This window comes from Balaenoptera acutorostrata, chromosome 1 (assembly GCF_949987535.1).
Source record: "Balaenoptera acutorostrata chromosome 1, mBalAcu1.1, whole genome shotgun sequence".
NCBI lineage: Eukaryota > Metazoa > Chordata > Mammalia > Artiodactyla > Balaenopteridae > Balaenoptera > Balaenoptera acutorostrata.
In genome coordinates this window covers 11,813,708-11,840,803 of record NC_080064.1, presented here as the reverse complement: position 1 = coordinate 11,840,803, position 27,096 = coordinate 11,813,708, and the positions used below count along the sequence as shown (strand labels likewise).

General features: G+C 50.8%; 1 protein-coding gene across 1 annotated transcript in view; it reads right to left on the bottom strand.

Annotated features, from left to right (window-relative positions):
- Positions 1-25,333, bottom strand: part of TMEM51 (transmembrane protein 51) — a 49,228-nt gene extending 23,895 nt beyond the window's left edge. Inside the window, exon 1 of the mRNA XM_007174947.3 lies at positions 25,072-25,333. The gene's annotated coding sequence lies outside the window, so the exon portion shown is untranslated. The remainder of the gene's footprint in view (positions 1-25,071) is intronic.
- Between the last annotated feature and the right edge of the window lie 1,763 nt (positions 25,334-27,096).

The following is a 27,096-nucleotide window of genomic DNA, read 5'->3' as shown; positions in this document are numbered from 1 at the left end:
CGCCTGCTCAGAAGTTTTCAGGGGCCCCCCAGTGCCAAAGAGTCTAAGGCCAAACCCCTTAGCTCGGTGTTCAGGCTCTGCTCCAGCTGGAATCTGGGAAAACAGGTACAGAGGAGTCCCGGGGAGCCTTCCTAATGCACCCCTCCTCGCTAAGGTTCCCACCCCTCTCACTGGCCAGGCAGGAGGCCAAATCCCTCGGGGGGGGGGGGGGTTGGGGAGAGGGCTGGCCGATGGAGACCACAGCTGGATTCCAGGTGTGGGCGCCCTCACTGCTGCCAGAACTGACCTCCCAGACCTGCCGGTCCTCCCTTGGGGTCCTACAGAGGCGGGGCCTCATTCTTTCCACTTGGGGGGCTCCTTGAGGCCTCGTAAAGGACAGGAGCATGGTGACGGAAGGAGGGCCCCCCCCATGGCAGCACTGCATACCTGAGGCTGCATTGAAACCGGACCTCCCCAAAGCTGTGAAAATGATGCCAAATCCTGCCCTCGGTTCGGCCAGTGAAAACAGAGGAAACCAGTACTTCCCACACCTCGGAGTTCACAGACCAGTAAAATCCCTCCTGCTCTTTTGAGAAGACTGCCATTGGGTTGCTACCTTTCTCTTCCACTTAGTAAGGGCACTGAAGCCAAACAAACCCTGAACAGAAAGCGTCCTCCCCTCTGCTACTGCCATCCTTTCCGAGCAGAAAGACCAATGGAACAGTAAAAATAGTAAGAGAGAATCTTGGAGTATAGGACACACTCTCAAAATGAAATTAATTCTGATTTCAGGGAAATTTAATACATTGTCTTTAGCTTTCTAAGTTTGTTAAACTACGTCCCCTTTGTCAGCCACTGTAACCAACCTCACATATGGACGCGTCCAAGAAAAATAAAAATCAGGAACATAAGCTGTCACTGTGCATTACATTGGAGATCTGAAATTAAAATCCCAGTAATTTAAGAAGAGACTATTATAAAAGGATTTTTTCCATTTACAAAAAGCCTTGGGCCTCAGTTTTCCCGTCTGTGAAATAAGAGTTTGGGTGGAACTAGATTATCCCAATGTGTCATCTGGCTCTGAAATCCTGGATTCCTTGAGTTAGCCCCAGTTAGAGAGGCTGCCTGCATCACAATGTGCAGTTTTCAGAGTGCTCTTTGGAGAAAAGAAAGACTATCACAGTTTATAGAGGAATAAGGTTTTAGGACACTTGCCAGCCCTCCCTCCTCTCCCCCTTCCCCCCTCCCTCTGGGTGTGACCTTCAGTGAGTGGGAACAGATTTGGCAAAACAAACATATGCCCTCCTCCGTGCCCGGCTCAGCGCTCCCAGGTTCTGAGCATTTCCCTAGCACCCCTTCCGGGGTGACACAGGATACAGGAAATCTGCGTACTGTATATGCACAGTGTACCGCCTGGAGAGTTGTGCGGCAAATTGCTAACACTGGTTCTCTTTGGGTTGGAGGGCTGGGGTGAGGGGGGGGGCTCTGCATGTCTGACTTTCTGTGCCTCTGCACCAGGGTTTCCCCACCTCGGCACCATCGACAGGTTGGGCTCAATAATTCTTTGCTGGGGGCTGTCCTGTGCATCATAGGCTATCTAGCAGCATCTCTGGTCTCCACCCACTAGATGCCAATAGCATCTGGATCCCAGCTGGGACCTTGCCAAATGTCCCTTGGACTGGGGTGGGGTGGCAGAACACCCTGGGCTGAGAACCACTGCTCTAGACTATTGGTTTAAAATATTTTAAAATGAAGCACATACAAGAATAGTTATTAAGAATAGTAAGGAAAAAAAGGATTATTAAGGATATCTATATTCAACACTTCAGCAAGTGTTGTCAGTCTACTTGCCCACAATTCTCAAACCTACTTCCTGCCTCTTCCATTGCTGCCACTGTCACCTGTGCTATTGCATCGCCTCCTACCTGGCCTCCCTGCTGCCACCCTGGCCCCAGCAAAGTCTTCTCCACACAGCAGCCAAAATGAGCTTCTGGAAGCGTCCTTTAGTCATGTCACTCTCCCGCCTGCCTTCCTACTGCCTTCGAGAATAAACTCCAAACTCCCCACCTGCCTTCCAGGCCCTCTGCCTCCTGGACCCTGGCTCCTTCTGTCTTCCGGTACTGGCCACTCACAGTGTGGTCCACGGACCAGCAGCCTCGGTGGCCCTGGAGCTAGTTAGAAAAGCAGAACCTCAGATCCGCCTGGACCTGCTGGTGCGGCACTTGCATTTCCACAGGTGAGGTGCAGGTGCATCTCAAGTCTCTGAAGAGCTGTTCCAGTCTGCCCCTCACCCCCACCCCGTGCTCCAAGCACTCTGCCCCTCATCACTGGCTCCCTCTCATCTGTCACTTAAATGTCACTATCACAGTTCCAAGCCAGACGTTTGCAAGCATTTCCCCACGTGATCCTACATCTTAGCTCCCTGTTGCTTTGGGACACAGCTATGACGGCAACCTGAATTCATCTTGTTTGTTTATGTTATGTTTTGTCTGCCTCCACTCCTCCCCCTCCCACATCCCACACCCCAGAGTAAGCTCCACGAGGGCAGGTACAGGGCAGACAGCACCAGGCCCATAGAAGATGCTCTGCAAATATTTTTGGAATTAATAACAGCCACAAGTATTATGTCCTTACTATGTGGCATTAACTTCTCTTTACATGGATTATCTTGTTTATTTTTCATGAAACCTATGAGGTAAGATAGGTACTATTTATGATAATTCCCATTTTGCAGATGAGGAAATAGAGGCACATTAGACACCTGGTCTCATAGATGGTAACAGGTAGAGCAGGGGTTCCACCTGGAGTGGAGTGGGGAGCGATCTAGCCCCTGTAACTACACCTGCTACCACTGCACAATCCTGCCCTCTTATTCATAAATCAAACAGCATTCTACATGTACGAGGGGTGCTTGACATTGAGAAGAATTTCCTAGTGAATACTTCTATAAAATAAAGAATTCTGCTGTTGGGGAATCATAATCCCTTCATGTGCTTTTTGAGTAAATTGCATCTTTGTATTCGGAATCTGTGTAAGCAACGTCTGTCTATCCATATGTTCCCAAAGACTGTTGCTATGAAACATTTTACTTCCAGACATGAGTCCAGAAACAAGCCCAACACGGAAGCCCCAGGGGCCACTCAAGCTAGGAACAGTTGTTATTTCTGTGCCCTCTGTCACTGGCACACCTTCACCCCTCACCACCACCTGGTAAGTAACCGGTGTCTGGGCTCTCCCTCACTCCAAGAAGCATCAACTACATTCCCTGGCACTAGGGGCTGTACCAGGTACCCCCAGCATTGCAGCCCCGGGACACTTTGGGGGATGCTTACGACCTTGTTCAACCTCCCTGAGAGTCAAGGCCATGTGCCCCCAGCGTCACGTTGTCAGCACAATCACTTGAATATCCTAAGGACAGTGCCAGGCTGCCTTTAGGAGTTATCTTCCTTAATTTAATCCTCAGGACAAGCCTTTACATAGGGAACACGGGGTCTCAATTTTGCAAATGAAGAAGCTGAAACTCAGAGAGGTGAACTAATTAGCCCAAGGTCACACAGCCAGTCGGTGAGAGACCCAGAGCTTGAACAGTTCAACTCAGAGTCGGGCTGGTAAACTGATAATCCTGTTAGCTCATGCTTGTTGAATCTGTACTGTGTACCAGGCACTGGATTAAGACCTTCACTGCCTCATCTCACAACAGCCTCATGAGGTGGGTGCCACAATTGTGCCCATTTCATAGATGAGGAAACCGAGGCTCAGAGAGGCAGACTGGCACCTCCTCAGGCCAAGAAGAGCACAGGGGTTGGACTCCAGAAGAGACACGCTGTGCTGTGTAGCCCCTCTGCTTTCAGCCTAGTGCGGTCACACATTCTTCATTTATAAACCAGCCTTCACGGAGTCTCATGCAGGCAGCTGGATGTCACGGTTTGATGGTCTGCCTTTTATTTTTGTTTTCAACCCAAACGAAAGAGAGCAGCTTGAGAAACCCACACTGTGGTTCCCAAGATGCAGGCAAAAAAACAAAAAACAACAACAAAAAAAACCCAACAACAGAAACAGAAATCCAAAAAATCAACAAACAAAAGGGTTGTCTGTCCACCTTGAGCTCAGTCTTGTCCAGCACCTGCTGCCACCCCACCCCCCAACCTGATTGCCAGCTCAGTGCGGCGAGAAGCCTGCCGTCCATTTAGACATGACAGGGGCTGTCAGCCCCGAATCGCTTCCAATGGAGTAAACATGATGGTTAGGAAACACGGGACAAGGCTGGGAACCAGGCTTTGAGTTTTTAAAATGAGAGAATCCACGAGAGGGTTTAATCCCAGAACTTCAGATTCCCTGCACATGGTTCGAAAGGCTCTTTTCTCTGCCTGTTGCCACAGGCCGCCCTGCAGACTGTCCTGTCACTTCCTCGAAGGCAGGAAGGACAACCTCCCATCCTCTCGCAGCTGGGGTCATCTCAGAACCCAGAGGTGTGCAACCTGGCAGTGACGGTAAATAAAGCTGACCAGGCTTATGGGCTTACCGTGTGCTGGATGCCATTCTGTGTGCCACATACATACCGACTCATTTCATCCTCACAACAGGCTTTTAAGGTCGGGATTAGCACTCCCATTTTACAGATGAGGAAACTGAGGTGGTTAAGCAGCTTGCCCAGGGCTCCACAGCTGGTCGAGCCAGGATGTGCACCCACTCTCAGAACCAGTGCACACGGCCTTCCTGAAGCAGGGCGCATCTCTTGTTCAACTAGCGATGGATTCTCATTCCAGTGCATGGGGGTCTTCTGCAATGATCCCCATCCCACAAAGCTGATGGCAGTGTGGTGCAGTGAAAAGCCTCAGGAGTCAGGCAGACCCCAGTTTCGATTCCAGCTCCACACAGTCCTGGCTATATGACTTCGGACCAGGGACTTGACCTCTCTGAGCCTCAGTTTTTGCTCTGTAAAATGAGGAATAAGAATAGCACCTATGCCCATAGGGTTATTATAAGCATTAAATTAGGTAATAGTAATTGTAACAGCCAACATTTACTAAATGCTTCCCCTGCTCAAGGCACTGCGAAGAAGTATTGCCGTCTTCTTCGTTTCACAGATAAGGAGCACAGAGAGGTTAAGTCACTTGCACAAAGACACACAGCTAATTGTGGAGATGTGGGACTTGAGCCTAGGCTGACCCTGAGCTGAGGTGCCTAAGAACATCCTCTTATAAAATTCAACGTATACACGAAACAGTATAACGCAGCAGCTCCTCAACACACAGCCAAGGTCATGATTTTCTGGAGGGCAGGGAGACAGAACCCAGAGAGGGCCTGTCTAGCTCTGCCTGATGCCCAGTGCCTGGCAGGCGTCCGCAGCCCTGTGCAGGAGTCCTGTCCTCTGTCCCCAGCACAGCAGACCCTGTGATGCCCGGCACACAGCCAGGATCAGCCCGGTAACTGAGGGTGCTTTGTGCACGGCTTAGAGCTGCTCTTGCCGATTATCAGGAGTCAGTCCCGGGACCAGACTTTGACCCCAGTTAGGTTTATGTTTAAAAACAGACTAACAGTAAATGCTCAACATCTTCAAAGACTCAACTGTCCTGGCCAGAAGAGACTTTAGCGATTAGAGTCTGGGGTGCCCAACCACAGGCTGAAGGTCGATGCTGTCTGTGGTACTTGTTGAAAATGCAGATGCCCCTGGGCCCCACCCAAGACTGCTGACTCTTGAGTTGCCAGGGCTGGGGTAGAGGCATCTGCTCATTTACTTGTTTACTTAAAGTATAATGTATATCTAGCAGATTGCATAGATCTTAGTGCACAGTTTGATAAGTTTTAACAACATATATCCATGTAACCACTGCTGAGATCAAGATACAAGCCACTCCCAGAAAGTTCCCCGTGTGCGCCTTCCTCCCATCATCCCCCACCCCAGGCAATCACAGATCTGCTTTCTGTCACTATAGGTTAGTTTTGCCTGTACTAGAAATGTATATAAATGGACCAATACAGCGTGTGTTCTGTCCGCCTTCTTTTGTTCATCCACGGTGTTGCCTGTGTCTGTAGTTCGCTTGGTTCCTTTCTCTTGCTCGGAAGTCCATCGTGTGGCTACGCCACAGTTTGTTTATCTGGTCACCTGCTGGTGGACACCTGGGCTGCTTTCTCGTTTGGGCTGCTGGGTATAAGCTGCTATGAACATACGTGTAAGAGTTTTGGTGGGTCGCTGTTGGCCTTTCTCTCCATAAATACCCAGCAGTGGAATTGCTGGGGCACAGGGAGAAGCAATTACTTTCACCCTCTCTCTGGGTGCTGCAGCCCAGTTGGGGTGGGATTCCCTAGTCTATCTAGGGGAGAAGCCCTCTATCTATCTAGGGGAGAAGCCCCCAGAGGTTACTGGACCTGCTCTGGGTCACAGAGGAATCCGTCCTCCTACCCAATGATCTTTGAGTCATTCCACATTTTGATTCACAAGTAGCTTTGAAAGCTGAACCCGTTGAGTTCTGACTAATGACTTCAGCTGTTCACACCAGGCTGAAAAGCCCATGGAGATAACGCAAGGAGTATTCTGGTTGCTGAGGCTTTGACTAAGGTTCATGCCTCCTTCCCCAGCGTCTACAGATTGCATGTGATGAAAATGCATCATTCACAGCCCTTCCTCTAAACCCCACCGGGGACCCCCAGGGACCCCCAATGCCAATTTAGCAGAGGCAGTAAAGCAACGTGGGTAGAGTCAGTGGTGATTAAAATCCAGGTCTGCCTGGATGGCCTTAGGCAAACCGCTTCACCTTTCTGAGCCTTGCTCTCCTCATCTGTAAAATGGGGGCAACCGCAGTACTAATCGTGGCACTGGAGTAAGGACCAAGCAACCGGAGGTGTATAAAAGGAGGTGGCCGTGGCTGACTGAGCAGCAGGTGGGGGTCAGGGAGCGGAACTTGGGCCCCGCTCTTATCTGAGAACCTTGCATCCCCTACCTGACAGACGTGGGGAGGGGGGGGGTTCCTAAATATGCAGATTTGAGGGCCCCATTGTGGACTTACAGAAGCAGAATCTGGGGTGGGGCCCGGGACCTGCTGTTGGCAAGCTCCCTGAGTGATTCTGATGCTCGCAGAAGCCTTAGAACCCTCATCCTGAGTGTGGACCAAGGCGGAGCCTGGGAAGTCAGCTGGGCATGAGGACGTAGAGACAGGCAGGGTGGAAGGACCCAGTGCGGGAGCTGAGGCTTGCAAGAGCTACAGCTAAGAGCTGGGCCAGGGAGGACCAGGGACTGATTTATTCCTCCACCAAGACTGCCTCTCAGCTCTGCCCCAGGGATTCTAGCCACACATGCCTCACGTGGCCTGTGGGTCCACTCAGCAAAGTCCTACCTCCTTCGCAAGGGTTAAAAGTTCTGGCTCTGGAGCTAAGAGGTTCTAGGTTCGACTCCCAGCTGCACAGCTTCCTGGTTATGAACTTGAGCAAGTTATTTCAGCTGAGCTGTAAAAGGGGCATAATAAAAAGTGTGTGTCTCTAATGGAGCTGCCAGAGGAAGCCATGAGCTCGAGCGGGTAGGGCATGTACCACCACGCCAGGCAGCCTTCACCCGGTTGGTACTGACGCAGCACTAGGAGCTTATTTCGCTTCCACTTTAGGTTTGGAGGATGCAGTTGGTGACTGTGGACAACTGAGAAATACTCCCTGACGCACGGGGCCTGGGCACAGAGGACATGGCTCTCTCGTGCACACGGCTGTTCCTTCCAGCTGTGTCCTCCCTCCTTTCGGTCTCAGCCTGAATCCACCTTGTCCGTGATGCTCCTAATACACCCATTTGCTTGGCTCTCTACAGCTAAATGGTGGGGTCTCCTGAGAGCCAGGGAGGCCCAGCTCTGCAACCTAGGGAGGGAGGGGAGCAAGCAACTTCGCTGAGTCTCAGTTTCCTCATCTGTAAAGTGGGCGTCATAATAGAACGACCCTTAGTGCAATGCTGTGGGACTTAAGTAAAACAACCCAGAGAAGCCAGGTAACCCAGTGCCTGGCCCGTAGTAAGTACTCAATAAATGTTACCACAAGCACTGTGGTCTGGTGTTGAGTAGCCTGTGTCACCCTCCCTCCTGCCAGAGACTAGAAGCTCCATGAGGACAGGGCCCATGTCACACAAAACTACCCCTGAACTGGCGTCCAGGGCCGCAGGATGTTCTCCAGCTGCCCTGACCAGGGAGGGGGCCACTCACTGTCCTTCAGGATCCCTCGCCGGGGGGTTGAGAGTCCCCCGCAGTGAAGGGAGGTTCTTCTGGATGTTGAGGGTGTGCCGTGGCTCTAGGTGGCCGATGGGAGCAGCCACGCTGGGGGAGGTGGGATTCACGATGCCCAGGCGGGTTGAGGGGAACCAGGAAGGACCCCGTGTGCATCCCATCCGAGGCCGTGGATCCAGGAGAGGAGGCTGGGGTAGTGCGGGGTGAGGGTTACTGTAAGACAAGTATTTTAGCGCCCGGTGTGGGGCACGGGGACCTGGGGAGGGGCTGGGGACACCTCCTCCCAACCCGTCAAGGCCAACATTCTCATCCACGCGGGACAGAGACCCAGGAAAGGGGGGCCCCAGAGAGACTTGACCCAAGGTCCCTGACAGCAAGGGGCCGACCCAGGATTCAAACCCGTGTCTCTAAGGCTCTAACACTGCGTTCTTACGTTTGCCTCCTAGCAGGGTGCAAATCTTAAACGAACCCTCTGCCAAATCCAAAACAGAATGGACCCCTTACAGAAGGTCCCAGGGAGACCACTTCCAGACCCATCACCAAAGAACCACACTCACAGGCCCTCCCTCCAGTCTCTAACCAACGGCCTTTGCAATCCAGCTGTTTCCGCAGAAAAGCTGCTTTTGTTGGTCCGTGCCCTCCTTCGTCATACATCACAGACATCCTCCTTCGTTCACATCATTCCAACATCATCCTTCCCCGCCCCCTCTCCTCCAGACTTCCTAATTACAGTGTGAGAGACCACCATTCTCCCGGTGACCTGGGCTTGAAATCTCAATGTCCTTGAGCACTCTTTCTCCTCCCTACCCCATCCCCAACCCAGATGCAACACCAGGTCTCAAACTGGCAGCCTAAGGGCTGTATCTGGCCCACGGACGTGTCTTATTTAGTCCATGAAGTGTTATTTATTTTATATGCTATAGAGTAGCTGCCAATATTGAGAGCATGGTGATCTCATACACAAAACTTGAAAACCTGGTAGCCCTGGCCCCAGTTCTCATGTGTAACAGGCAGCCGGTGCTGTGTCACAGCTGTCTCCTATGGAAGGGGCCTGCCTTCCACTCTGCCACTATCTCCACCACTCCCTGCTGCCTCACGTCTGGCCAGACTCTCTCCTTAACACCCCCTGCTGCATCCTTTTAGACATGGGCATTTGCAGTCCCTGCTCACTTCCACATTCCCTTGGTCCCCAAACTTGTTTCTTCTTCCTTCTCAAAGCCTTTCTTTGCAGTGATTCTTCCTGCCCTAACCATCTCCCTCCTATTCCTCAGGCCTGGTTGATTGCGAGAATTACTAAAACCTGCTTCTCTAAGGCTTTCTCAGCCTGTAAGTGCAGCCACGCCAACCCTCCAGCCACTGTGTCTGTCAAAACGTCAAAGGAGTCCCTCAGAGCCTACAGGACAAAGTCCCATCTCCCAGGAGGGTGTGGACTGCCCCGCTCAACCTTACTTCCCATGTTTCTTGAGTGACCACTGTGTACAGGGCCCTGTACCGGGCACCAACGATTCCAGCATGGATAAAAACATGCTCTCTCCCAGAAGGAAGATCAGTGCAACGTCAGGGACACGTCCGAGGGAGGGAAACGGTCCTGAAGTCACCCCTGAGGTCACGTAGGTCTGCCTCCCCATCTCTGCACACTGTGAGTCTCTCTGCCTTGGCTTCCTCCCCTCCCCCAGCTAACCAGGAAGGCCTCGCATCCTGGTTGGTTCCACATCCAACTGATTCCCCTTTCCCCACAGCCAGCAGGAAGCAGCTCTTCTTTGAGCTGTCAATGCAGGACATCTGTCTTAGCCAACTGTCACTGGCAGCTCTCAGATGTCTTGAGGGAATCTTTTTCCTTCCTACTTTCTCTCTTTAACTGAATTTAAAGTTAAGCAGGCAGGGAACTGCCCTGGTGGTCCAGTGGTAAAGAATCCGCCTTACAATGCAGGGGACGCAGGTTCGATGCCTGGTCAGGGAACTAAGATCCCACATGACGCGTGGCAACTAAACCCATGCGCCTCAACTAGAGAGGCTGCGTGCCGCAAACTACAGAGCCCACACGCCACAACTACAGAAGAGAAAACCCGCACGCTACAACTAGAGAGAAGCCCACACACCGCAACGAAAGATCCCGCGTGCCGCAACTAAGACCTGATGCAGCCAAATAATAAATAAATCTTAAAAAAAAAAAAAAAAGTTAAGCAGGCAGGACTTAATACCTGTGTTCTTCTGATCGCCACCTCAGGGCATTTTTACATTTCTCTGGGACTCCTCAAACCCTGAACGCGGAACTATGCCCATCATAAAGTCTCAACAAATCTCTGCTGACGTCATTCATTCATTCATTCAACAAACGCTCACTGATCAACTACTGGGGGCCCGGCACGATGAACACAGGCATGAACAAGACAAAGCCTGTTCTCATGAAGCTTCTCTTCTACTGAAAGAGACAAACACGTGGAGGGATGGATTAACAAGAGATGTTCCGAAAAGGAAACAGAATAGGAAAGAGTAAAGGGGGAAGATGGTCTTTTGGACAAGGTGATCAAGGAAGGTCTCTCAGAGACGGGGACACTTCAGCTGAGACCCACGAGGCGGCAGCATGGCAGGATGAGGAGGTAGGGGGAGTCCCCAGCAGCCCTGAATGACGGCGGGGGGGGGGGGGGAGCAAAGATCTTACCTCCCCCACCCAACAGATTAGGCTGTGACCTACTAAGTCTCTGAAGCTGGGGAGATGTTTGCATGGTAGCTGGCATATTCCGACCTCAGTTTCCCCATGTGGTAGAACTGTTATGAGGATCAATGAGTTAGGGGTTAATACATGTAAATACATTTGCTATGAATATTTAACATTTCTAATATTAGAAATACCTTGTAAGGTCAGACCCTCTGGCCAGCCAGCCAGCCCAAAACAGGGGTGATGGGAAGGCTGGGGTTGCCCCCCTGCACCTCCCCCTGCCCCACAACTCCATCAAGGATATTGACCCCATGAAGGATATTTCCCCAAACATCCCTGACTTTCATGACCAACCGGATATGGCCCTGCCTGCCAGGAATTACCATAAACTCTTTTTGAGTATTTTTCAGCCTGAAACTCTCTTGTAGGAAGCAAATTCGTCTGCTCTTCTCGGTGAGGATCTCCCAGTAACTGGGCAACTTCATCCCAGTTGCCAGTAATTGGGCAAGAGCATACAAATGCTCTCAGGACACCGACATACTTCCCCACGTGCGATGAGTCAGCACAAACACCCAGGACTTGAAGAACTCCACGAATTTCATCCTTGGTGGCTCAGCCAGGCACACTCCCCTGTTCAACCTATGGCTCCATCAACTTCCAACCACAAAATTAAGCACCAACGATCCGTAAATTCAGAACTTGTATCCCCCCAGCTAATTACCCATTTATCTACTGTTTATCTGTAAAAGGTTGCTTCTCTTATAGTACTGGCCATGCTTCTTCCTTTCTTTTTTTTTTTTTTTTTTTTTTTTTATAAATTTATTTATTTTATTTATTTATTTTTGGCTGCGCTGGGTCTTCGCTGCTGCGTGCGGGCTCTCTCCAGTTGCGGCGAGCGGGGGCCACTCCCCATCGCGGTGCGCAGGCTTCTCATTGCGGTGGCTTCTCTTATTGTGGAGCACGGGCTCTAGGCGCATGGGCTTCAGTAGCTGCGGCACTTGGGCTCAGCAGCTGTGGCTCACAGGCTCTAGAGCGCAGGCCCAGTAGTTGTGGCGCACGAGCCTAGTTGCTCTGCGGCACGTGGGATCCTCCCGGACCAGGGCTCGAACCCGTGTCCCCTGCATCGGCAGGCGGACTCCCAACCACTGCGCCACCAGGGAAGCCCTCTTCCTTTCTTTTAAAGCTTTTTTTTAAAAAATTAATTTATTTATTTTTGGCTGCTTTGGGTCTTCATTGCTGCCTGCGGGCTTTCTCTAGTTGTGGCGAGCGGGGGCTACTCTTCGTTGCGGTGCACGGGCTTCTCATTGCGGTGGCTTCTCTTGTTGTGGAGCACGGGGCTCTAGGCACGTGGGCTCAGTAGTTGCGGCACACGGGCTTAGTTGCTCCGTGGCACGTGGGATCTTCCCGGACCAGGGATCGAACCCGTGTCCCCTGCACTGGCAGGCAGATTCTTAACCACTGCACCACCAGGGAAGTCCCTTCCTTTTTCTTTTTTCGGTTTGTTTGTTTTGGGGTGCATAGACCCCTTTAAAAATCTGATGAACGCTACGGACCTTCCACAGAAAAAAGCAGAGATGGAAGGTCAGACAGAAAATCTCAGGTGGTTAGTGGGTCCTTAACCCACTTCTGAGGATCCTGATATGAGTTATTACAAGTCTAAAATTACCCAACAATTTCATAATGATCCAGATAACTATAATACTTTATTGTTTTGATTACCAGGAGAAGATCTAAAAGCAGTGTTCACAGCATCATTCTAGGCACAGAAAATTTCTGGAAGCATATACAAGAAATTATGAACCATGGCTCTCTCTGGGAAAAGGGACTAGGGGTCTGGGATGAGAGGGAGATTTACATTTTTCATTGGATGTCCTTTTATACTGTTTGATTTTTTTTTTACCATGTATAAAAATATTTTCCAATTAAATTAATTTCTAGTTAAACAAAAAGTTAATAAAAAGTTACTTAAGTTAAGAACTATACATAACCCATTGTTACTTCCTTTCCTGTGACATGGGGAAGGGGGAGGTCACCAATGGGAAAAAGTCAACCTACTTTCTGGCAGAGCTGAACCCACATCAGTTGGGAAAAGGCAAAATATCACTCAAGGAGAGATGACAAATGGTTTCTACCGGCTGTTCAACACAGGTCATTAAAGTTCCACATTGGAGGGGAGGGTGTTATTAATATTTTATTAGGTCCCTATACAGCTGTGGTCCTGGAAGTAGGAGCTGGGAAAAACCTTCTTACGGAAGTTTAGGGGTGCACACTCAAGCAAACGGACTCTGAGCGAGGCTGGAGGTGATAAAGATGTATAAATGCTAGAACAATGCGGGGGTGGGCAGAAGTAAAGGACATACCATGGAGGCTAGACGGTCTCCTACCATGGCCCCCCCTTTGGCTGCCCCCAGAGTCACAGAGAGTAGTTCTGCATTTATTAGGTCAGATCATGTGAAATGGCCTTTTCTGTGGGTCACCTGCAAAGGGCGGCCAGAGTCCATTACTTCCTAGGCTGTGCTGAGGATTGCCTGAGGCTATGTGTGTAAAACTCCTGGCTCTGTGCGGGGCACACAGTAGGTGCTCAATAAGAGTCCATTCTCTTCCCCCCTCCCTGCCTTGGATCATCAGCATGAAACTATCTAAGTTTGGCCACTTCATATAAAGATAAATATACACTCACCATACATACCCAGCAATCCCACTCCTAGGTATTTGCCCAAGAAAAATGAGAAACTTATGTTCATCCTGAAATCTGCATGTGAATGTCTACAGCAGCTTTAGTCATAATCACCCCAAACCAGAAACAATCTAAATAACCTTCAACAGGTGAAAGAATAAATAAATTGTGATACATCCACACAACAGAACAAATGCAACACGGAGGCATCTCATGTGCATTACGCTGAGTAAAAGAAGCCAGACTCAAAAGGCTTCATACTGTATGATTCCACTTCCATGACATCCTGGAAAAAAGGCAAAACTACAAGGACAGCAAACATGATTGGCTGCTAAGGGCCAGGGGTGGCAGAGGGGTTGACTACAAAGGGGCAGCATGAGGGAATCTGGGGGGGGGTGGTTAATGAAATTTTTCTATATCTTCATCATGGTGGTGGTTACACAATTGTTTGTGTTTGCCAAAACTCACAGAACTATACATGAAAAAGGGTACATTTTACTGTTTGTAAAGCACACACACACTTCAAGTTTTATATATACATACCTATATATATGTGTGTATCATAATGCTGGGAGGTCGTATCTTAGGCTACTATAACAAGATGCCGTAGACGCAGGGGGAGCTTAAACAACAGACATTTATTTCCTACAGTTATGGAGGCGGGAAGTCCAAGAACAAGGTGTCGGCAGATTTGGTATCTGGTGAGGCCCCACTTCCTGGCTTGTAGATGGCAGCCTTCACGTTGTCTTCTTATGGCCTTTCCTTGGTGATCTCTCTCTCTCTTCCTCTTCATGTAAGGGCACTAATCCCATGAGGATAGTCTCACTCTCATGACTTAATCATCTTGCAAAGACTGCTTCCTACTACCATCACATTGGGGGTTAGGGCTTCAACATATGAATTTTGGGCGGACACAAACATTCAACCTATAACAGACAGATGAGCGAGCTGCTGTGTTTCCCGCCTTGCTCCTATCTCAGCTTCCTAAGGCTAGGAAGGGAGACCCAGATGCTCAAAGTTCAAAATGGGAAAAGAATCACCTGGAATAGAGGCTAATAATTGCAAAGCCCTCTACAGCTCACAGAGCACCTTACCTAGTAGTAACCCTAAGGGGATCCACAAAAAACCTATGAGATTTTTAACAGTAAAACATTTTCTCTTGTTATAAAAATACTGCCTGTTTATTAAACAAAAATTAATAAATCTAGATTAGCAGAAAGAAAATTAAAATCATCCATTACCCCACTGTCCGTAACTACTGATAATATCTATGATGGTGTTCAGACTTTGAGTGTTTTGTAAACAAACACACTTTTTTATTTTTTACAAAAATGAGATCTTACTGCAGTATGTTTTTGTGATCTTTGAAATTTTTGATACATAATGAACAATTCTGCACATCACCAGTATTCATTTAAACTATAATTTTTAGTGGCTGAGGAATATTCCAGTACATGGAGGACCCATCATTTATACAACCAATCCTCTACTGCCAGACACACAGTTGGTTTCTAATTTTATTGCTATTATAAAAAAAATAACGTTGAAACTAACTCCTTATACAATCATGTTTCCTCTGGATAAACTCCTAGTATTGAAACTGGTACCTTTCTTTTTTTAAAAAAAATTAATTAATTAATTTATTTATTTTTGGCTGTGGTGGGTCTTCGTTTCTGTGCGAGGGCTTTCTCTAGTTGCGGCAAGCGGGGGCCACTCTTCATCGCGGTGCGCGGGCCTCTCACTATCGCGGCCTCTCTTGTTGCGGAGCACAGGCTCCAGACGCGCAGGCTCAGTAGTTGTGGCTCACAGGCCTAGATGCTCCGCGGCATGTGGGATCTTCCCAGACCAGGGCTCGAACCCGTGTCCCCTGCATTGGCAGGCAGATTCTCAACCACTGCGCCACCAGGGAAGCCCCGGGAAGCCCCTGAAGCTGCTACCTTTCTTAAAGCTTTGACATGCATTTTCAGAATGTCCTCCAATTTACATTCCCTCCCTGAGCTTGTGAAATCACCATCTCCCCATATCAGCATTCCTTTTTTTAAAAAATAAATTTATTTATTTTATTTATTTATTTTTGGCTGCGTTGGGTCTTTGTTGCTGCGCGGGGGCTTTCTCTAGTTGCAACGAGCAGGGGCTACTCTTCGTTGCGGTGCACAGACTTCTCATTGCAGTGGCTTCTCTTGTTGCGGAGTACAGGCTCTAGGTGTGCGGGCTTCAGTAGCTGTGGCTCGCAGGCTCTAGAGCACAGGCTCAGTAGTTGTGGCACACAGGCTTAGTTGCTCTGCGGCCTGTGGGATCTTCCTGGACCAGGGCTCAAACCTGTGTCCCCAGCATTGGCAGGTGGATTTTTAACCACTGCGTCACCAGGGAAGCCCAGCATTCCTTTTTTTAGCTTAAAAATTTTAAACTTTTCAAAACATTTAAAATTTTATATGTGAAAGATGGCATTGTTTTAATTAGCATTTTCTTTAATATGATGAGGTTGAATGTTGGGTTTTTTTTTCCCTATGTGCTTATGGGTCAATGGCATTTGTTCTTTTTTTTTTTTAATTTGTATTGGAGTATAGCTGCTTTACAATATTGTGTTAGTTTATACTGTACAGCAAAGTGAATCGGCTACACATATACATATATCCCCTCTCTTTTGGATTCCCTTCTCATTTAGGTCACCACAGAGCACTGAGTAGAGTTCCCTGTGCTATACAGTAGGTTCTCATTAGTTATCTATTTTAAACATAGTATCAATAGTGTATATATGTCAATCCCAATCTGCCAAATCATCCCACCTTCCCCCTTGGTATCCATACGTTTGTTCTCTATGTCTGTGTCTCTATTTCTGCTTTGTAAATAAGATGGTCTATACCAATTTTTTCAGACTCCATATATATGTGTTAATATACGATATTTGTTCTTCTCTTTCTGACTTACTTCACTCTGTATGACAGTCTCTAAGTCCATCCATGTCTCTACAAATGACCCAATATCGTTCCTTTTTATGGCTGAGTAATATTCCATTGTATATATGTACCACATCTTCTTTATCTATTCCTTTATCCCATTTCTTAACTAGGGCATTTAGCCTTTCCTTACTGACTGGAAGAGATCCTCTATGTGTCCAGAAAACAGCCCCTTGTCTGGATGTGTTGCAAATATTGCTCCAGTTTAATATTTACTATATCAACGTTTTTTTAACTTTAGAAGCCCAATCTATCAATCACTTTCAAGAATTTATTTTATAATTTGACCTTTTACTACCATGCTTTAAAAGCCTCTTCCAAAAAGGGGCTTGAGAAAAAAGAAAAAAAATACAAAAAGGGGCTTGAGTAACTTTATAGTGGAGAAATCTTGCAAACATGAGTTTGACCAAAGGATCAAGGTTAACACCCCCAATAAGTCATGCTGACATGGTGGAAATCCTGACATGATGTCATGAGAACACTTCACCTCTGCAGTATTCTTTCCCCAAACCTCAAACCTCAGTCTAATCATGAGAAGATACCAGACAAACCCAAAGTGAGGGACATCCTACAAAACACTGACCAGTACTCGTCAAAGCTCTCGAGGTCACGGAATTCAAGGAAAGACTGAGAAACGGTCAAAGATCAGTAGAGACTAGGGGATGGAGAACTAAACGCAAGGTGGTGTCTTGGACCAGATCCCGGAGCAGAAACATGACAGTGGGAACGCTGGTGAGGTTCCAGTAAAGTCTGTCGTTTAGCCAGCAGTAATGTGAATTTCTTAGTTTTGATACATACACTAGGGTCATGCACAACGCCCTTCACCTCTCCAAGTTTTGCTTTTAGTTTTGATTGGGACAGAGAACAGTCTAGACAGAAAAGTCATCAAAGTTCATGGCTATGGGTGGGGGAGGAAAGTGAGGTGGGAAGCGGTTCCTGGTTCCTTCTGACCAAAGTACCGGGGTGCGGAGATAGACCGGGGCAGCCGGTATGGGTCTGGAAAGGTAAACTGAGTCCAAACTCTAAAGAGTCCAGTCTTTAGAGCTTTGAAAGCGAAGGGGCTTAGCCCAGACTTGCTCCTGCAGGCAGTGGGGAAGCGGCAAAGATTTCAGTTCAGTGCCTGATATGGTTATTGGTTTAGTTCCCTTGTTCGTTTCCTAATGTACCGACCCCTCCCCCAACCCAGTACGGTGTAAGCTCCAGGAGAGCAGGGACTGAGTCTCCCTTATGGAACATTTCCCCCCAAAACCCTGAACACCTGGCCTGTAGAGTGAACTCAGTGAATACTGGTTGAATGAAAGAAATCAAGTAAATGGTTTTTGCCACCCCTGCCCTTCACATCTAGTATCAGCCCGTGTGAATTAAGCTCTCTTAGGCTGCTGGGCCTTTGCACAGGCTGCACCTCTGCCAGGCACAGCTGCTGACCTTCTGCCCGCCCTTCGGATTTCAGCTGAGACTTCGCCCTTTCTGAAAATCCTTCCTTGGGACTTCTCTGGTGGCTCAGTGGTTAAGAATCTGCCTGCCAATGCAGGGGACATGGGTTCGAGCCCTGGTCCGGGAAGATCCCACATGCTGCGGAGCAACTAAGCCTGTGCACCACAACTACTGAGCCTGCGCTCTAGAGCCCGCGAGCCACAACTACTGAGCCCGTGTGCTGCAACTACTGAAGCCTGTGCTTTACAACAAGAGAAGCCACCGCAAGGAGAAGCCCGTGCACTGCAATGAAGAGTAGCCCCAGCTCGCCGCAACTAGAGAAAGCCTGCGTGCAGCCAAAAAAAAAAAAAAAATCCTTCCTTCACTCTCCAAGTCTGGGTTAAACCAACTCCTCCAAGCTCCTGAGTTTCCTTGCCACTGGTCAGCTGTACTGTAGCGGTGGCTCCCAGGACCACTGGCCCATCTAGGGGGGTGGAGCTGGCCTCTCAGGTCCCCACCAGCTCCGTGACCAGCACACAACACTATCAGCACATTCGTTTAAAATGGCAGCTCTTGGCAGCCAAAGACAACTTCCTTCCCACTCCCCACGGTCTAATTTGCATCTGTCAGTGTTTGAAAACAATTACCCAAAGGCAACTCCAATATATAATCCCTACCCACCACACTAATGAAGCTAATGAAGCTGTAATATATGGAGTCTGAAAGTGTGAGTGTTTTGTTTTTTATCATATTCCCTCCATGCCCAAGTTTCAGGAAACCATGTCCACACCCTAACCAACACAAGCCCGGCCAGTGGGGGTGGGGAAAATGTGGAACAAGGGTAAAGAAATTCTGTCTCTCCTTTTCTCTCCCAGACCAGCTGTGAAGAGGAAAAAGTGGCAAAGACGAAAAATTCACCAAGCATTAGAGTCACGTGGTTCTACATCTTGAATAGAAAAAATAGCAGAACCTCCTGGAGGCATCCAGAATTATACATCCTATGAGACCACGATCTTAAAAAAGGACCTCTCTCACCATGGTGAATTCTCATCCTGGTTCTGCCAAGATTTGCTGAGTGACCTTGGGCCCATCGCCTGTAGGATGTTTCCATTAGGGAAGCTCTGGGGACATTAAAAAAAAGGAGAAATGCCAAAACAGGCTTAACCAACCCTGTGATGTGTTTTAAATGCTGGCATTGAACAAATGACTGTTTTGTGCATTGTGCAATTTAAGCTGGACCACTGGCACAACAGTTACAGGCTTGATGATAAACATGAATTCCTAGCACACATACCAGTGTGGCCTAGAAGAGACGCAGGCTGCAGGGCCAACGTGTGTCTCCAGCGAGGAGCTCTGTCTGATACTGACTTTAGTGCCTCATCTGAAGATCCTCATCAATGTGAGGCCTGAGAGCCCTCACCTGCCCCGCACAGGCCCCAGTCACTCTGTTTTCTGGCCTCAGTTTCTTCTTCTAAGAATCGAGGCGGCTAGACCAGCAGCGGTTTCGTTTTCTTTTTAAAGTCGCAGAATCTCTTTAAAGGGATCCTTCGCACCATGACATCTTTAATATTTGTAAGCAGAGTTTCTTCCCAGCTGGCCCTGCTTCCCACCACTCGGCCCTGTTCCCACAAACCCCTGAGTTGCTTCTGGGACCCGTCCAAGGAATCCCAAGTTTCCCAGGATCACCATATAAAAACCAGTGAGGGACTACCCTGGGGGTCCAGTGGTTAAGACTTCGCCTTCCAATGCAGGGGGTGCAGCTTTGATCCCTGGTCAGGGAGCTAAGATCCCACATGCCTTGCAGCCAAAAAACCAAAACATAAAACAAAAGCAATATTGTAACAAATTCAGTAAAGACTTTAAAAATGGTCCACATCAAAAAAAAAAAATCTTAAAAAAATAAAACAAGAATAAAACCCCAGTGAACCGGAGCCGGGTCTTTAGTTGCAACACTTGGGATCTTCGTTGCAGCATGCGGGATCTAGTTCCCTGACCAGGGATCGAACCTGGGCCCCCTGCATTGGGAGCGCGGAGTCTTAACCACTGGACCACCAGGGAAGTCCCCAAGATCACATCTAGTATTGACAATTTACATGGCATTAGCAAGGCTTCGATCCTGTTAGAGGATGAGAGACGCCAGGAAATCCTGTCCCCAGGGTGGGGTGACCGACCTTATCACCTGAGTCGGTAACAAATTCTCTGCACAGCTTTGCCATCTTTGCCTCTCCAAGAGGTAGGGCTTGGAGACAAGCAAACCAAATTCTGATTTTTCGAGGGACCTGCACTTGCCACCCCAGTGCCTAGTCCTGGGGGGATTTGGGGAAAGGGGTGATAACAGCAGGGTGGAAGCACCTGGCAAGGTTAAAACCAACACAGCAAAAGATCAGAGGAAACGAAGCTCTCTCCCTCCCTCCTATAATCCTGGGATCACACCCACCCCACCCCTGATGGCTGATGTCCTCCATTTCTAAGAAGCTCACTGAGAATCAATGTTTGCATTAGATTTGGTAAACACAGCCCTTTCCCCAACAGCCATGGTGATGGTGACCCGAGAAGTGGCCCCCTGAAGTCCCGCAGTGGTCATTTGCATAGCGTTACAGAATCTGGGCTACTGGAGCGTTCTGATTTTGGCCACAAAATTCTGGCCTCCTAAGTACCTTCCAGCCATCAGATGGTAGAAGCACGTGAGACTGGCAGGTTAGAACCGGTGTGAAAAAACCGTCACGTGGGGAAAGTACACGTCATGATGATGAATTGGAAAACCAGGATATGAAATAGCAGAGCAAGCAAGCAAGCAAGCAAACTAAAGAAGTCTGAATAAGACACCACCGTGTTGACAGTGGTCGTCAGCATATCATGATGTTTTCCTTCCGAGTTTTCTACAATCAGCATGTACTTCCTTTGTAACCTGGGGGAGAAAATAACTTCAAGAGCCTGTCTATCCAGGGGTACATGATAAAGTAGGGTTCAGGGAGCAGCAAGTAAGTTTAGTCACTAGTTTAGTCCCTGGCGTGAAAGTCAGTTTGAAGAGACAGGTCCTGAAAATATCAAGATACATATACTCCTTGTCTTCTGGGGGCCCCAGCGTTTACTCCTTCTGGACGTGTGACTGTGGGTACCCCCCAAATTCCTGGCAGTGTGGAGTATAGGGAGAAAGGGGCCCTTGGAGGAGAAGTGTGCTCTGTTTTGTTTTTTCTTCCAGATCCATCCTCAAAATCATTCAAGACAGAATCGGGAAACTTGGGTTCTAGCCCCGGCTCTGATCTCAGGCCCGTCCTTTCCCTTCCCCCTTCCCTGGGCCTCAATTTTCCAATCTGTAAAACAAATGGAGTGGACTTTCGGATGGCTAAGGTCCCTTCTGGTTCCAATATTCTAAGAGCTAAAGGAACCAGCACTCAGGTTTAAGGGCTGCTATGTCTGAGAAATCTAGGGCAAGAGAGAATAAGGAAACTTTCAGCTGCTCAGCCCGAGTAAACAACACAGACTAGAAGGTGAGGGCCAGCCCAGCATCTTGACACAGGGCTTGGGGCTGAGGGGAGGGAGGACCTGACGATCAGCCTGAGGCACTTAGCAGAGATCCCCAGAGCACGACCTCAGGCCAGCGTCTCAGGGCTGTCCAGGAGGGGTCGGGCAGTCTGGCCTGGAGCAGGCAAAGCCAAACAAGTGACCTGTTTCTCCGTGGAGCCAGAGCTCCCAGTATGGTGGGTGGTGCACCAAAGGCTCAATCCAGAAGAAAGGAGGAAAAAAAAAATCACCAGGCTAAACAGGGCCACCTGTCCAAACTGGGGAGGAGCAAGACAGATGTTGAGAAAACCTCCCACCCTGGACTAACCTGGGGCCCATAACAAATCTCTGACTTGAATGTGGCCAGTCTCCTGGGATAATGCAGAGGAACCTAGATGCGGTTCTGCTGCTGACTTGCTGTGGGCCCTTGGGTGAGTTCCTTCCCTTCTCTGAGTTTTGTTTGTCAAATGAGAGGACATTCTAGGGTCCTCCCGTGGCAGGTGAAAGGCCATGCATGGTTCACCTCCAAGTAAAGGAGATTTATAACCAGGAGAAGGATACTCTTACAGCTGTCAATTGCAAAAAACAAAACAAAACAAACAAACAAATAAAAAACTCCTCTAGGGCTTCCCTGGTGGCGCAGTGGTTGAGAATCTGCCTGCTAATGCAGGGGACACGGGTTCGAGCCCTGGTCTGGGAAGATCCCACATGCCACGGAGCAGCTGGGCCCGTGAGCCACAACTACTGAGCCTGCGCGTCTGGAGCCTGTGCCCCGCAACGGGAGGGGCCGCGATAGTGAAAGGCCCGCGCACCGCGATGAAGAGCGGTCCCCGCACCGCGATGAAGAGTGGCCCCCACTTGCCGTAACCAGAGAAAGCCCTCGTGCGAACCGAAGACCCAACACAGCCATAAATAAATAAATAAATAAATAAAGTAGCTATTAAAAACAAAAACAAAAACAAAAACAAAACTCCTCTAAACTTCAGAGCAGACACAACAAAAGGGAAAGCAAAAGCCAGCAGCCGGAAGCAGACCCTTCACCACGTCCCCAGTCAGAAGGCATCTGAGATGAGGGAATTTTCCTGGCACTTAGGGAGAAAACTCTTCTCAGTCCCTCGAATGAGAAGCCCAGAGCCAAAGGTCCTGGAGCTCTGGTCTCCTCCAGCCCAAGAGCTCTGAGGGCTTTACTGCCAGCCCTGCAGAGGGAGGGAAGAACATTTACCAGAACCGTGACCCAGGAAAACAGGAGCCCCCCAAAGGGACAGGCTGCCCACTGCAAATGCCAACAGGAGATGGGCTGCTGGCTCTGTCTCCAGCATCGCCACTCCTCGCATAGATGCAGACGCTCCTGCGGCTCGTGACTTCTGGAGCGAGAGAGCTGGAAAGCCGCAGCTGGAGGGGCTTGGGCCCTGCCAAGGTCCCACCACCTTGCTCTGGTAGAGGACAGGCTGGCAGTCTGAGCCTCACACTGAATCCACAGATCTCCCCCTTGACCAGTGGTCACATGCCAAGACCACCTGTTAATCTCTGCCTTCTGTGTGGGGTGCCAAGCCAGCTTCTTCATTCCTGATGCCCCCACCAGCCTGCGGGCCAGCCTCCTCTCCCCTAGCAACCTTCTGCAAACTCCCATCCAACTTCCACGCAGCCAGATTTATCTTCCTAACACAGCAACAGGATCAAATAACTCTCCTGCTTAAAGAACTTGAACGGAATTTGTGTCTTTCTTGTCCAGCGATGTATACTGAGCACCTAGAACAGTGCCTGGTCCACTGAAGGCACACAGTCAACATCTGTGGATCGGTTCTAAGATGCCCACTGAATAAAGTCCCACCTGTGATGACCTCGCCCCACCTCTCCGGTCCAGTTCACTCCAGACCCTCCACTCCCTTTACTTCCCTGTATCCTCCCACAAACCCACCTGCCACTACCTGAGCGCCTCCCTTGGTCCAGCACACCTCGTGCACCTTCATACCTCCATGCCTTTGCCTGGGCTGTTCCATCTGCCCAGACACCCTTCCTACCCCGTCCCCTTGAGAGACTCCACTTCACTGTTTAATATACCAACATTCTTTTCTTAGCAGGACCTGCTGGCATGCCTCACCCTGAGTTACTTTCTTTCTTCTGTTCTTCCCTAACCCTGTACCATAGCTTCCTACAGAGTACTTGCTGTGTGTGAGGCATGAATGTCCCCCCTCACCCTAGGTTATCATTCCCACTGTACAGATGAGGAAACTGAGGCTCAGAGAGGCAAAGTGACACTGTGGGTCACACAGCCAGCGAATGGTGGGGTCTGACTATATTGCCACCTCTTTACGACACTTGCCATTTACTGCTCACTAGGCTGGGAACTCTCTGAGGCCCCTTGGCCCTGTATCCCCGGGGGGCTGGCCTGGGCCTCTGTGATACTCAAGAGGCCCTAATCATTGAACCACTGACAGCTCAGGACATTGTGAGGAACAGATGCCCAGCCAGTCTCCTCCCCTTTCTCCCTCTTCTGCCTTTTCTCCCAATCTGGGTGATAGCTCTGGCAAGCTGGGGAGGGACACATTTGGAGGGAAAGGGGCCCCCTCCCAATTCCATTTGGCCCTGTCAACTTAGGTCAAGATCCCTGTGTGACGTCTCCAAAGTGTGAAAGCCAGTCACAGGTCCCAGAGCCGACCCTTCACTAGGAAGGCCATCCTCGAAGTGACCCCCCCTCAGAACGAAAGCCAGAAGCCAGCCTTAGAGGACAATCCCTCTCCTGCCTCCCGCCAGGCTGGCTCCGGCCCCGCCCATCCCGCTCCGTCTACACCTGGGTTCCCAGCTCCTGGACCACCCGCAGAGTTAGCGTGGACCCGTCGCAGCTTCTCGGAGCGCTGCACAAATGCCGGTGGCCGCTACCCACCTGGGAGGATCCGGGCGGGCCCGGGAAACCGCAGGGACGTCCAGGTTTCCTGCACCCTCGTCCTCTGGCTAGGAAAGATTTCGTTCTGAAAGTGCCCATCCCTCTTAATCAGACTTGGCATTCCGGGCCACAGGGCTCCCTTCAGGGCGCAGACTAGAGATCTGATTTGGATCTGAGTAGTATTGATACTTGCTCTGCGGCAGGCACGAACGCCCCACCTCACCCCGGGAGGTTATCACTCCCATTTTACTAGGTGAAGAAACCTGAGTTACACCCCATTGCTCACACCCGATTCCTCACCCTTTGACTCTAGTACCTAACACACACGCGCGCGCGCGCACACACACACACACACACGAATCTAAATCCCTTAAAAGTCTCCCTTTCCGACAAGGAATAAGGGATGGGGGAAAGGGCTCTTTCGGGCAGCGCCGGGTGGTTTCCTGGGACCTACTGAGAAGTTCTGCTCTAAGCACAGAGGGAAGGTGCCTCTTTGGCCAAGGGTTCGAAATCCGCCAGACGGGTGGCACCTGTCCCCGCCAACAGGGGGCCCGGAGGCCGGCTGCCTTCCCCCAGGCGAAGCCAGCTGGCCTCAGCGCGATGCCCGGGACCCGGGTGGTCCCTCACTGGCCCGGCGCGGCTCCAGAGGATGCGAGTACGCAGTCCTCCCGCCGAAGACCCCGGGCAGGAAGCTCTCAGACGAACGGACAGACAGACCCAGACAGCCGTCGACTCCCTCCGGGGCCCTGTGGGGAACAATCCCTCCGCGGGGCGCGGCGGGGCGGAAGGCGCAGACTCACCGCGGCGGCGGCGGGTCCAGCTCGGTCTCGGTCGGGCGGCCGGGGGCTGGGGGCTACACGACCCCGGCCCCCACAGGCTGCCTCCTTCGGGCGCCGCGATCCCGGGGCTGGGGGCTCCGGGGAATCTCGGTCGAGGCAGCGCGGGGGCGGAGAGCGCGCAGCCCGCTTCTCGGACCGGGATGGGGACGCAGGAAGCGCGGCCGCTGGGCGCCGGCGTGCCGGAGGGAGGGACCGCGAGAGGCGGAGGGCGGTGCCGGCCCCGAGCGGCCTCCGGCCCCGAGAGGCACCGCCCACCAGTCGACCCTCTCCGCCAAGCCCGGCCGTCCGCTCCACCCAGAGGCCCGCGGCGCCGAGCCCCAGCTGCAGAGGGCGGACACCCATTCCGTCTGGTCGGCTGGGGGAGGAGTGCGGGCCGGGGGCGCTGGGCCGCATGAAGTTGGCTAAACCGGGGTGGTGGTGGGGGGAGGGAACAGGGCCCTGACTCCTTTCCCCCCCGCGGGGGACCGGGAATTGGATGTGTGCGGGTAGGGTGGGGAGGGGCGTCTCGGCCCGGAGTCCGGGTTTTAAGCGTTAAGTAAGAGCAGAGATTCCCTACCAGCCCCGGCGGCTCGGCTCAGCTCAGCGGGCCCGCCTGCCGCGCCTTTACCTGGTGAGGAGCTCACCTGGCCAGCCGGTGCACCGGCCTCCCCCCTCCCCCGCCCCTTCCTGGGGAGGCCGCCGCCTCCCTCTTCACCCTCCGGCAGGTTCAGGGCGCTGAGCCCCGCCTGCACCGCCCAGGGCTGGGGCCCTGCGAGGTAACTGATGGGCGGAGGTAAGAAAGGAGGAAGCGAGTTTTTGAAAAGCGAGTCAGTTCAGGCCCTCGACTCGGCTCCCCACCCCCTCCCGGGTTCCCTGGGCGCCCTCCGGGTCTCACACCTGGGCCTTGGTCGGGGTGGAGCCCATTCCACGTGGCTGTGCCCGCGCCCGGGATGGGGGGGCCCCGGCTCGGGTGCCTCCCCAGCTGGGAGCCCGTTCCCAGCTTTGCGGAGGACTTGCCCAAAGCAGCACCGGTTGGTGTCCTGCTGACCAGGTGGCAGGGGGGTGGTCCGCCTCTGCTTAGAGCCCCAGAACTGCTGCCCAAGGCCTGGCTCTGGGGATCGTGAACCACAGCTTGGGAGGGCGCCTCTTACCTGCGATCCTGCGTGGGGCCCCTGCCTGGAGGTTTGCCCTGGAACTGCGCTGCTGGGACCCAGCCCGATTCTAAACACAAAGGGAGAAGGTTGCCCTTCTCCTCTCTCAACCTTAGATTGTTCTGAATTCCAAGACCGGTCAGGCCAGGGTCCCTTTCTCCGGTGAGTGTCCAGCCCTTTGAAGTTCAAGACCTGAGAAAAGCTGATAGGCAGCTGGCCGGGTGTCAGAGAATCTAGCTGAGGACAGAAGGCGCCTCCTACTGGGAATCTGCCCTGTCCAGGATGGAAAATAGACACCCTGGTGGTAATTGCAATCAAGTTCACTTACAAACTGCTGACTTCATGGGTACACATGGTCCCCATGTGTGTATACCTACGGAGTGGTCACACGTGGGTATTTTTTTCCCATTGTTGCTTCTTAACGGCAACAGTTCAACAGGACCCTCGTGTCTATAAAGAAGCCAATTTGGGGCTGTCTTGTGATTTGGGGGTGGGAAAGACATTTAGAGAAACAGTAATGAGTCTCCATAAGTATATCAATAACTGGTATTCCTCACATCCTTACTGTGGATCAAGCACCAGGTTACCACCTGCTTCCCTTGCACCATCTTATTTAATCCTCATAACAACCCTGGAGATGGTTATCAGTTATGCCCACTTTATAGAACAGAAAGCTGAAGCTTAAAGGGGTGAGGTCATTTGCCCAAAGTCATACAGCTGAGAAGTGTCAGGAGCTTGACCCAAGCTGGTCCCCTCCAGAGCCTGTGCTCTCCCTGCTATAGAAAAATCACTTGTCATGCTCTGGGCCCTGAGACAAGCTTCCCCTGCTTCTCCTGTCTGTCACTCAGGAAGAAGA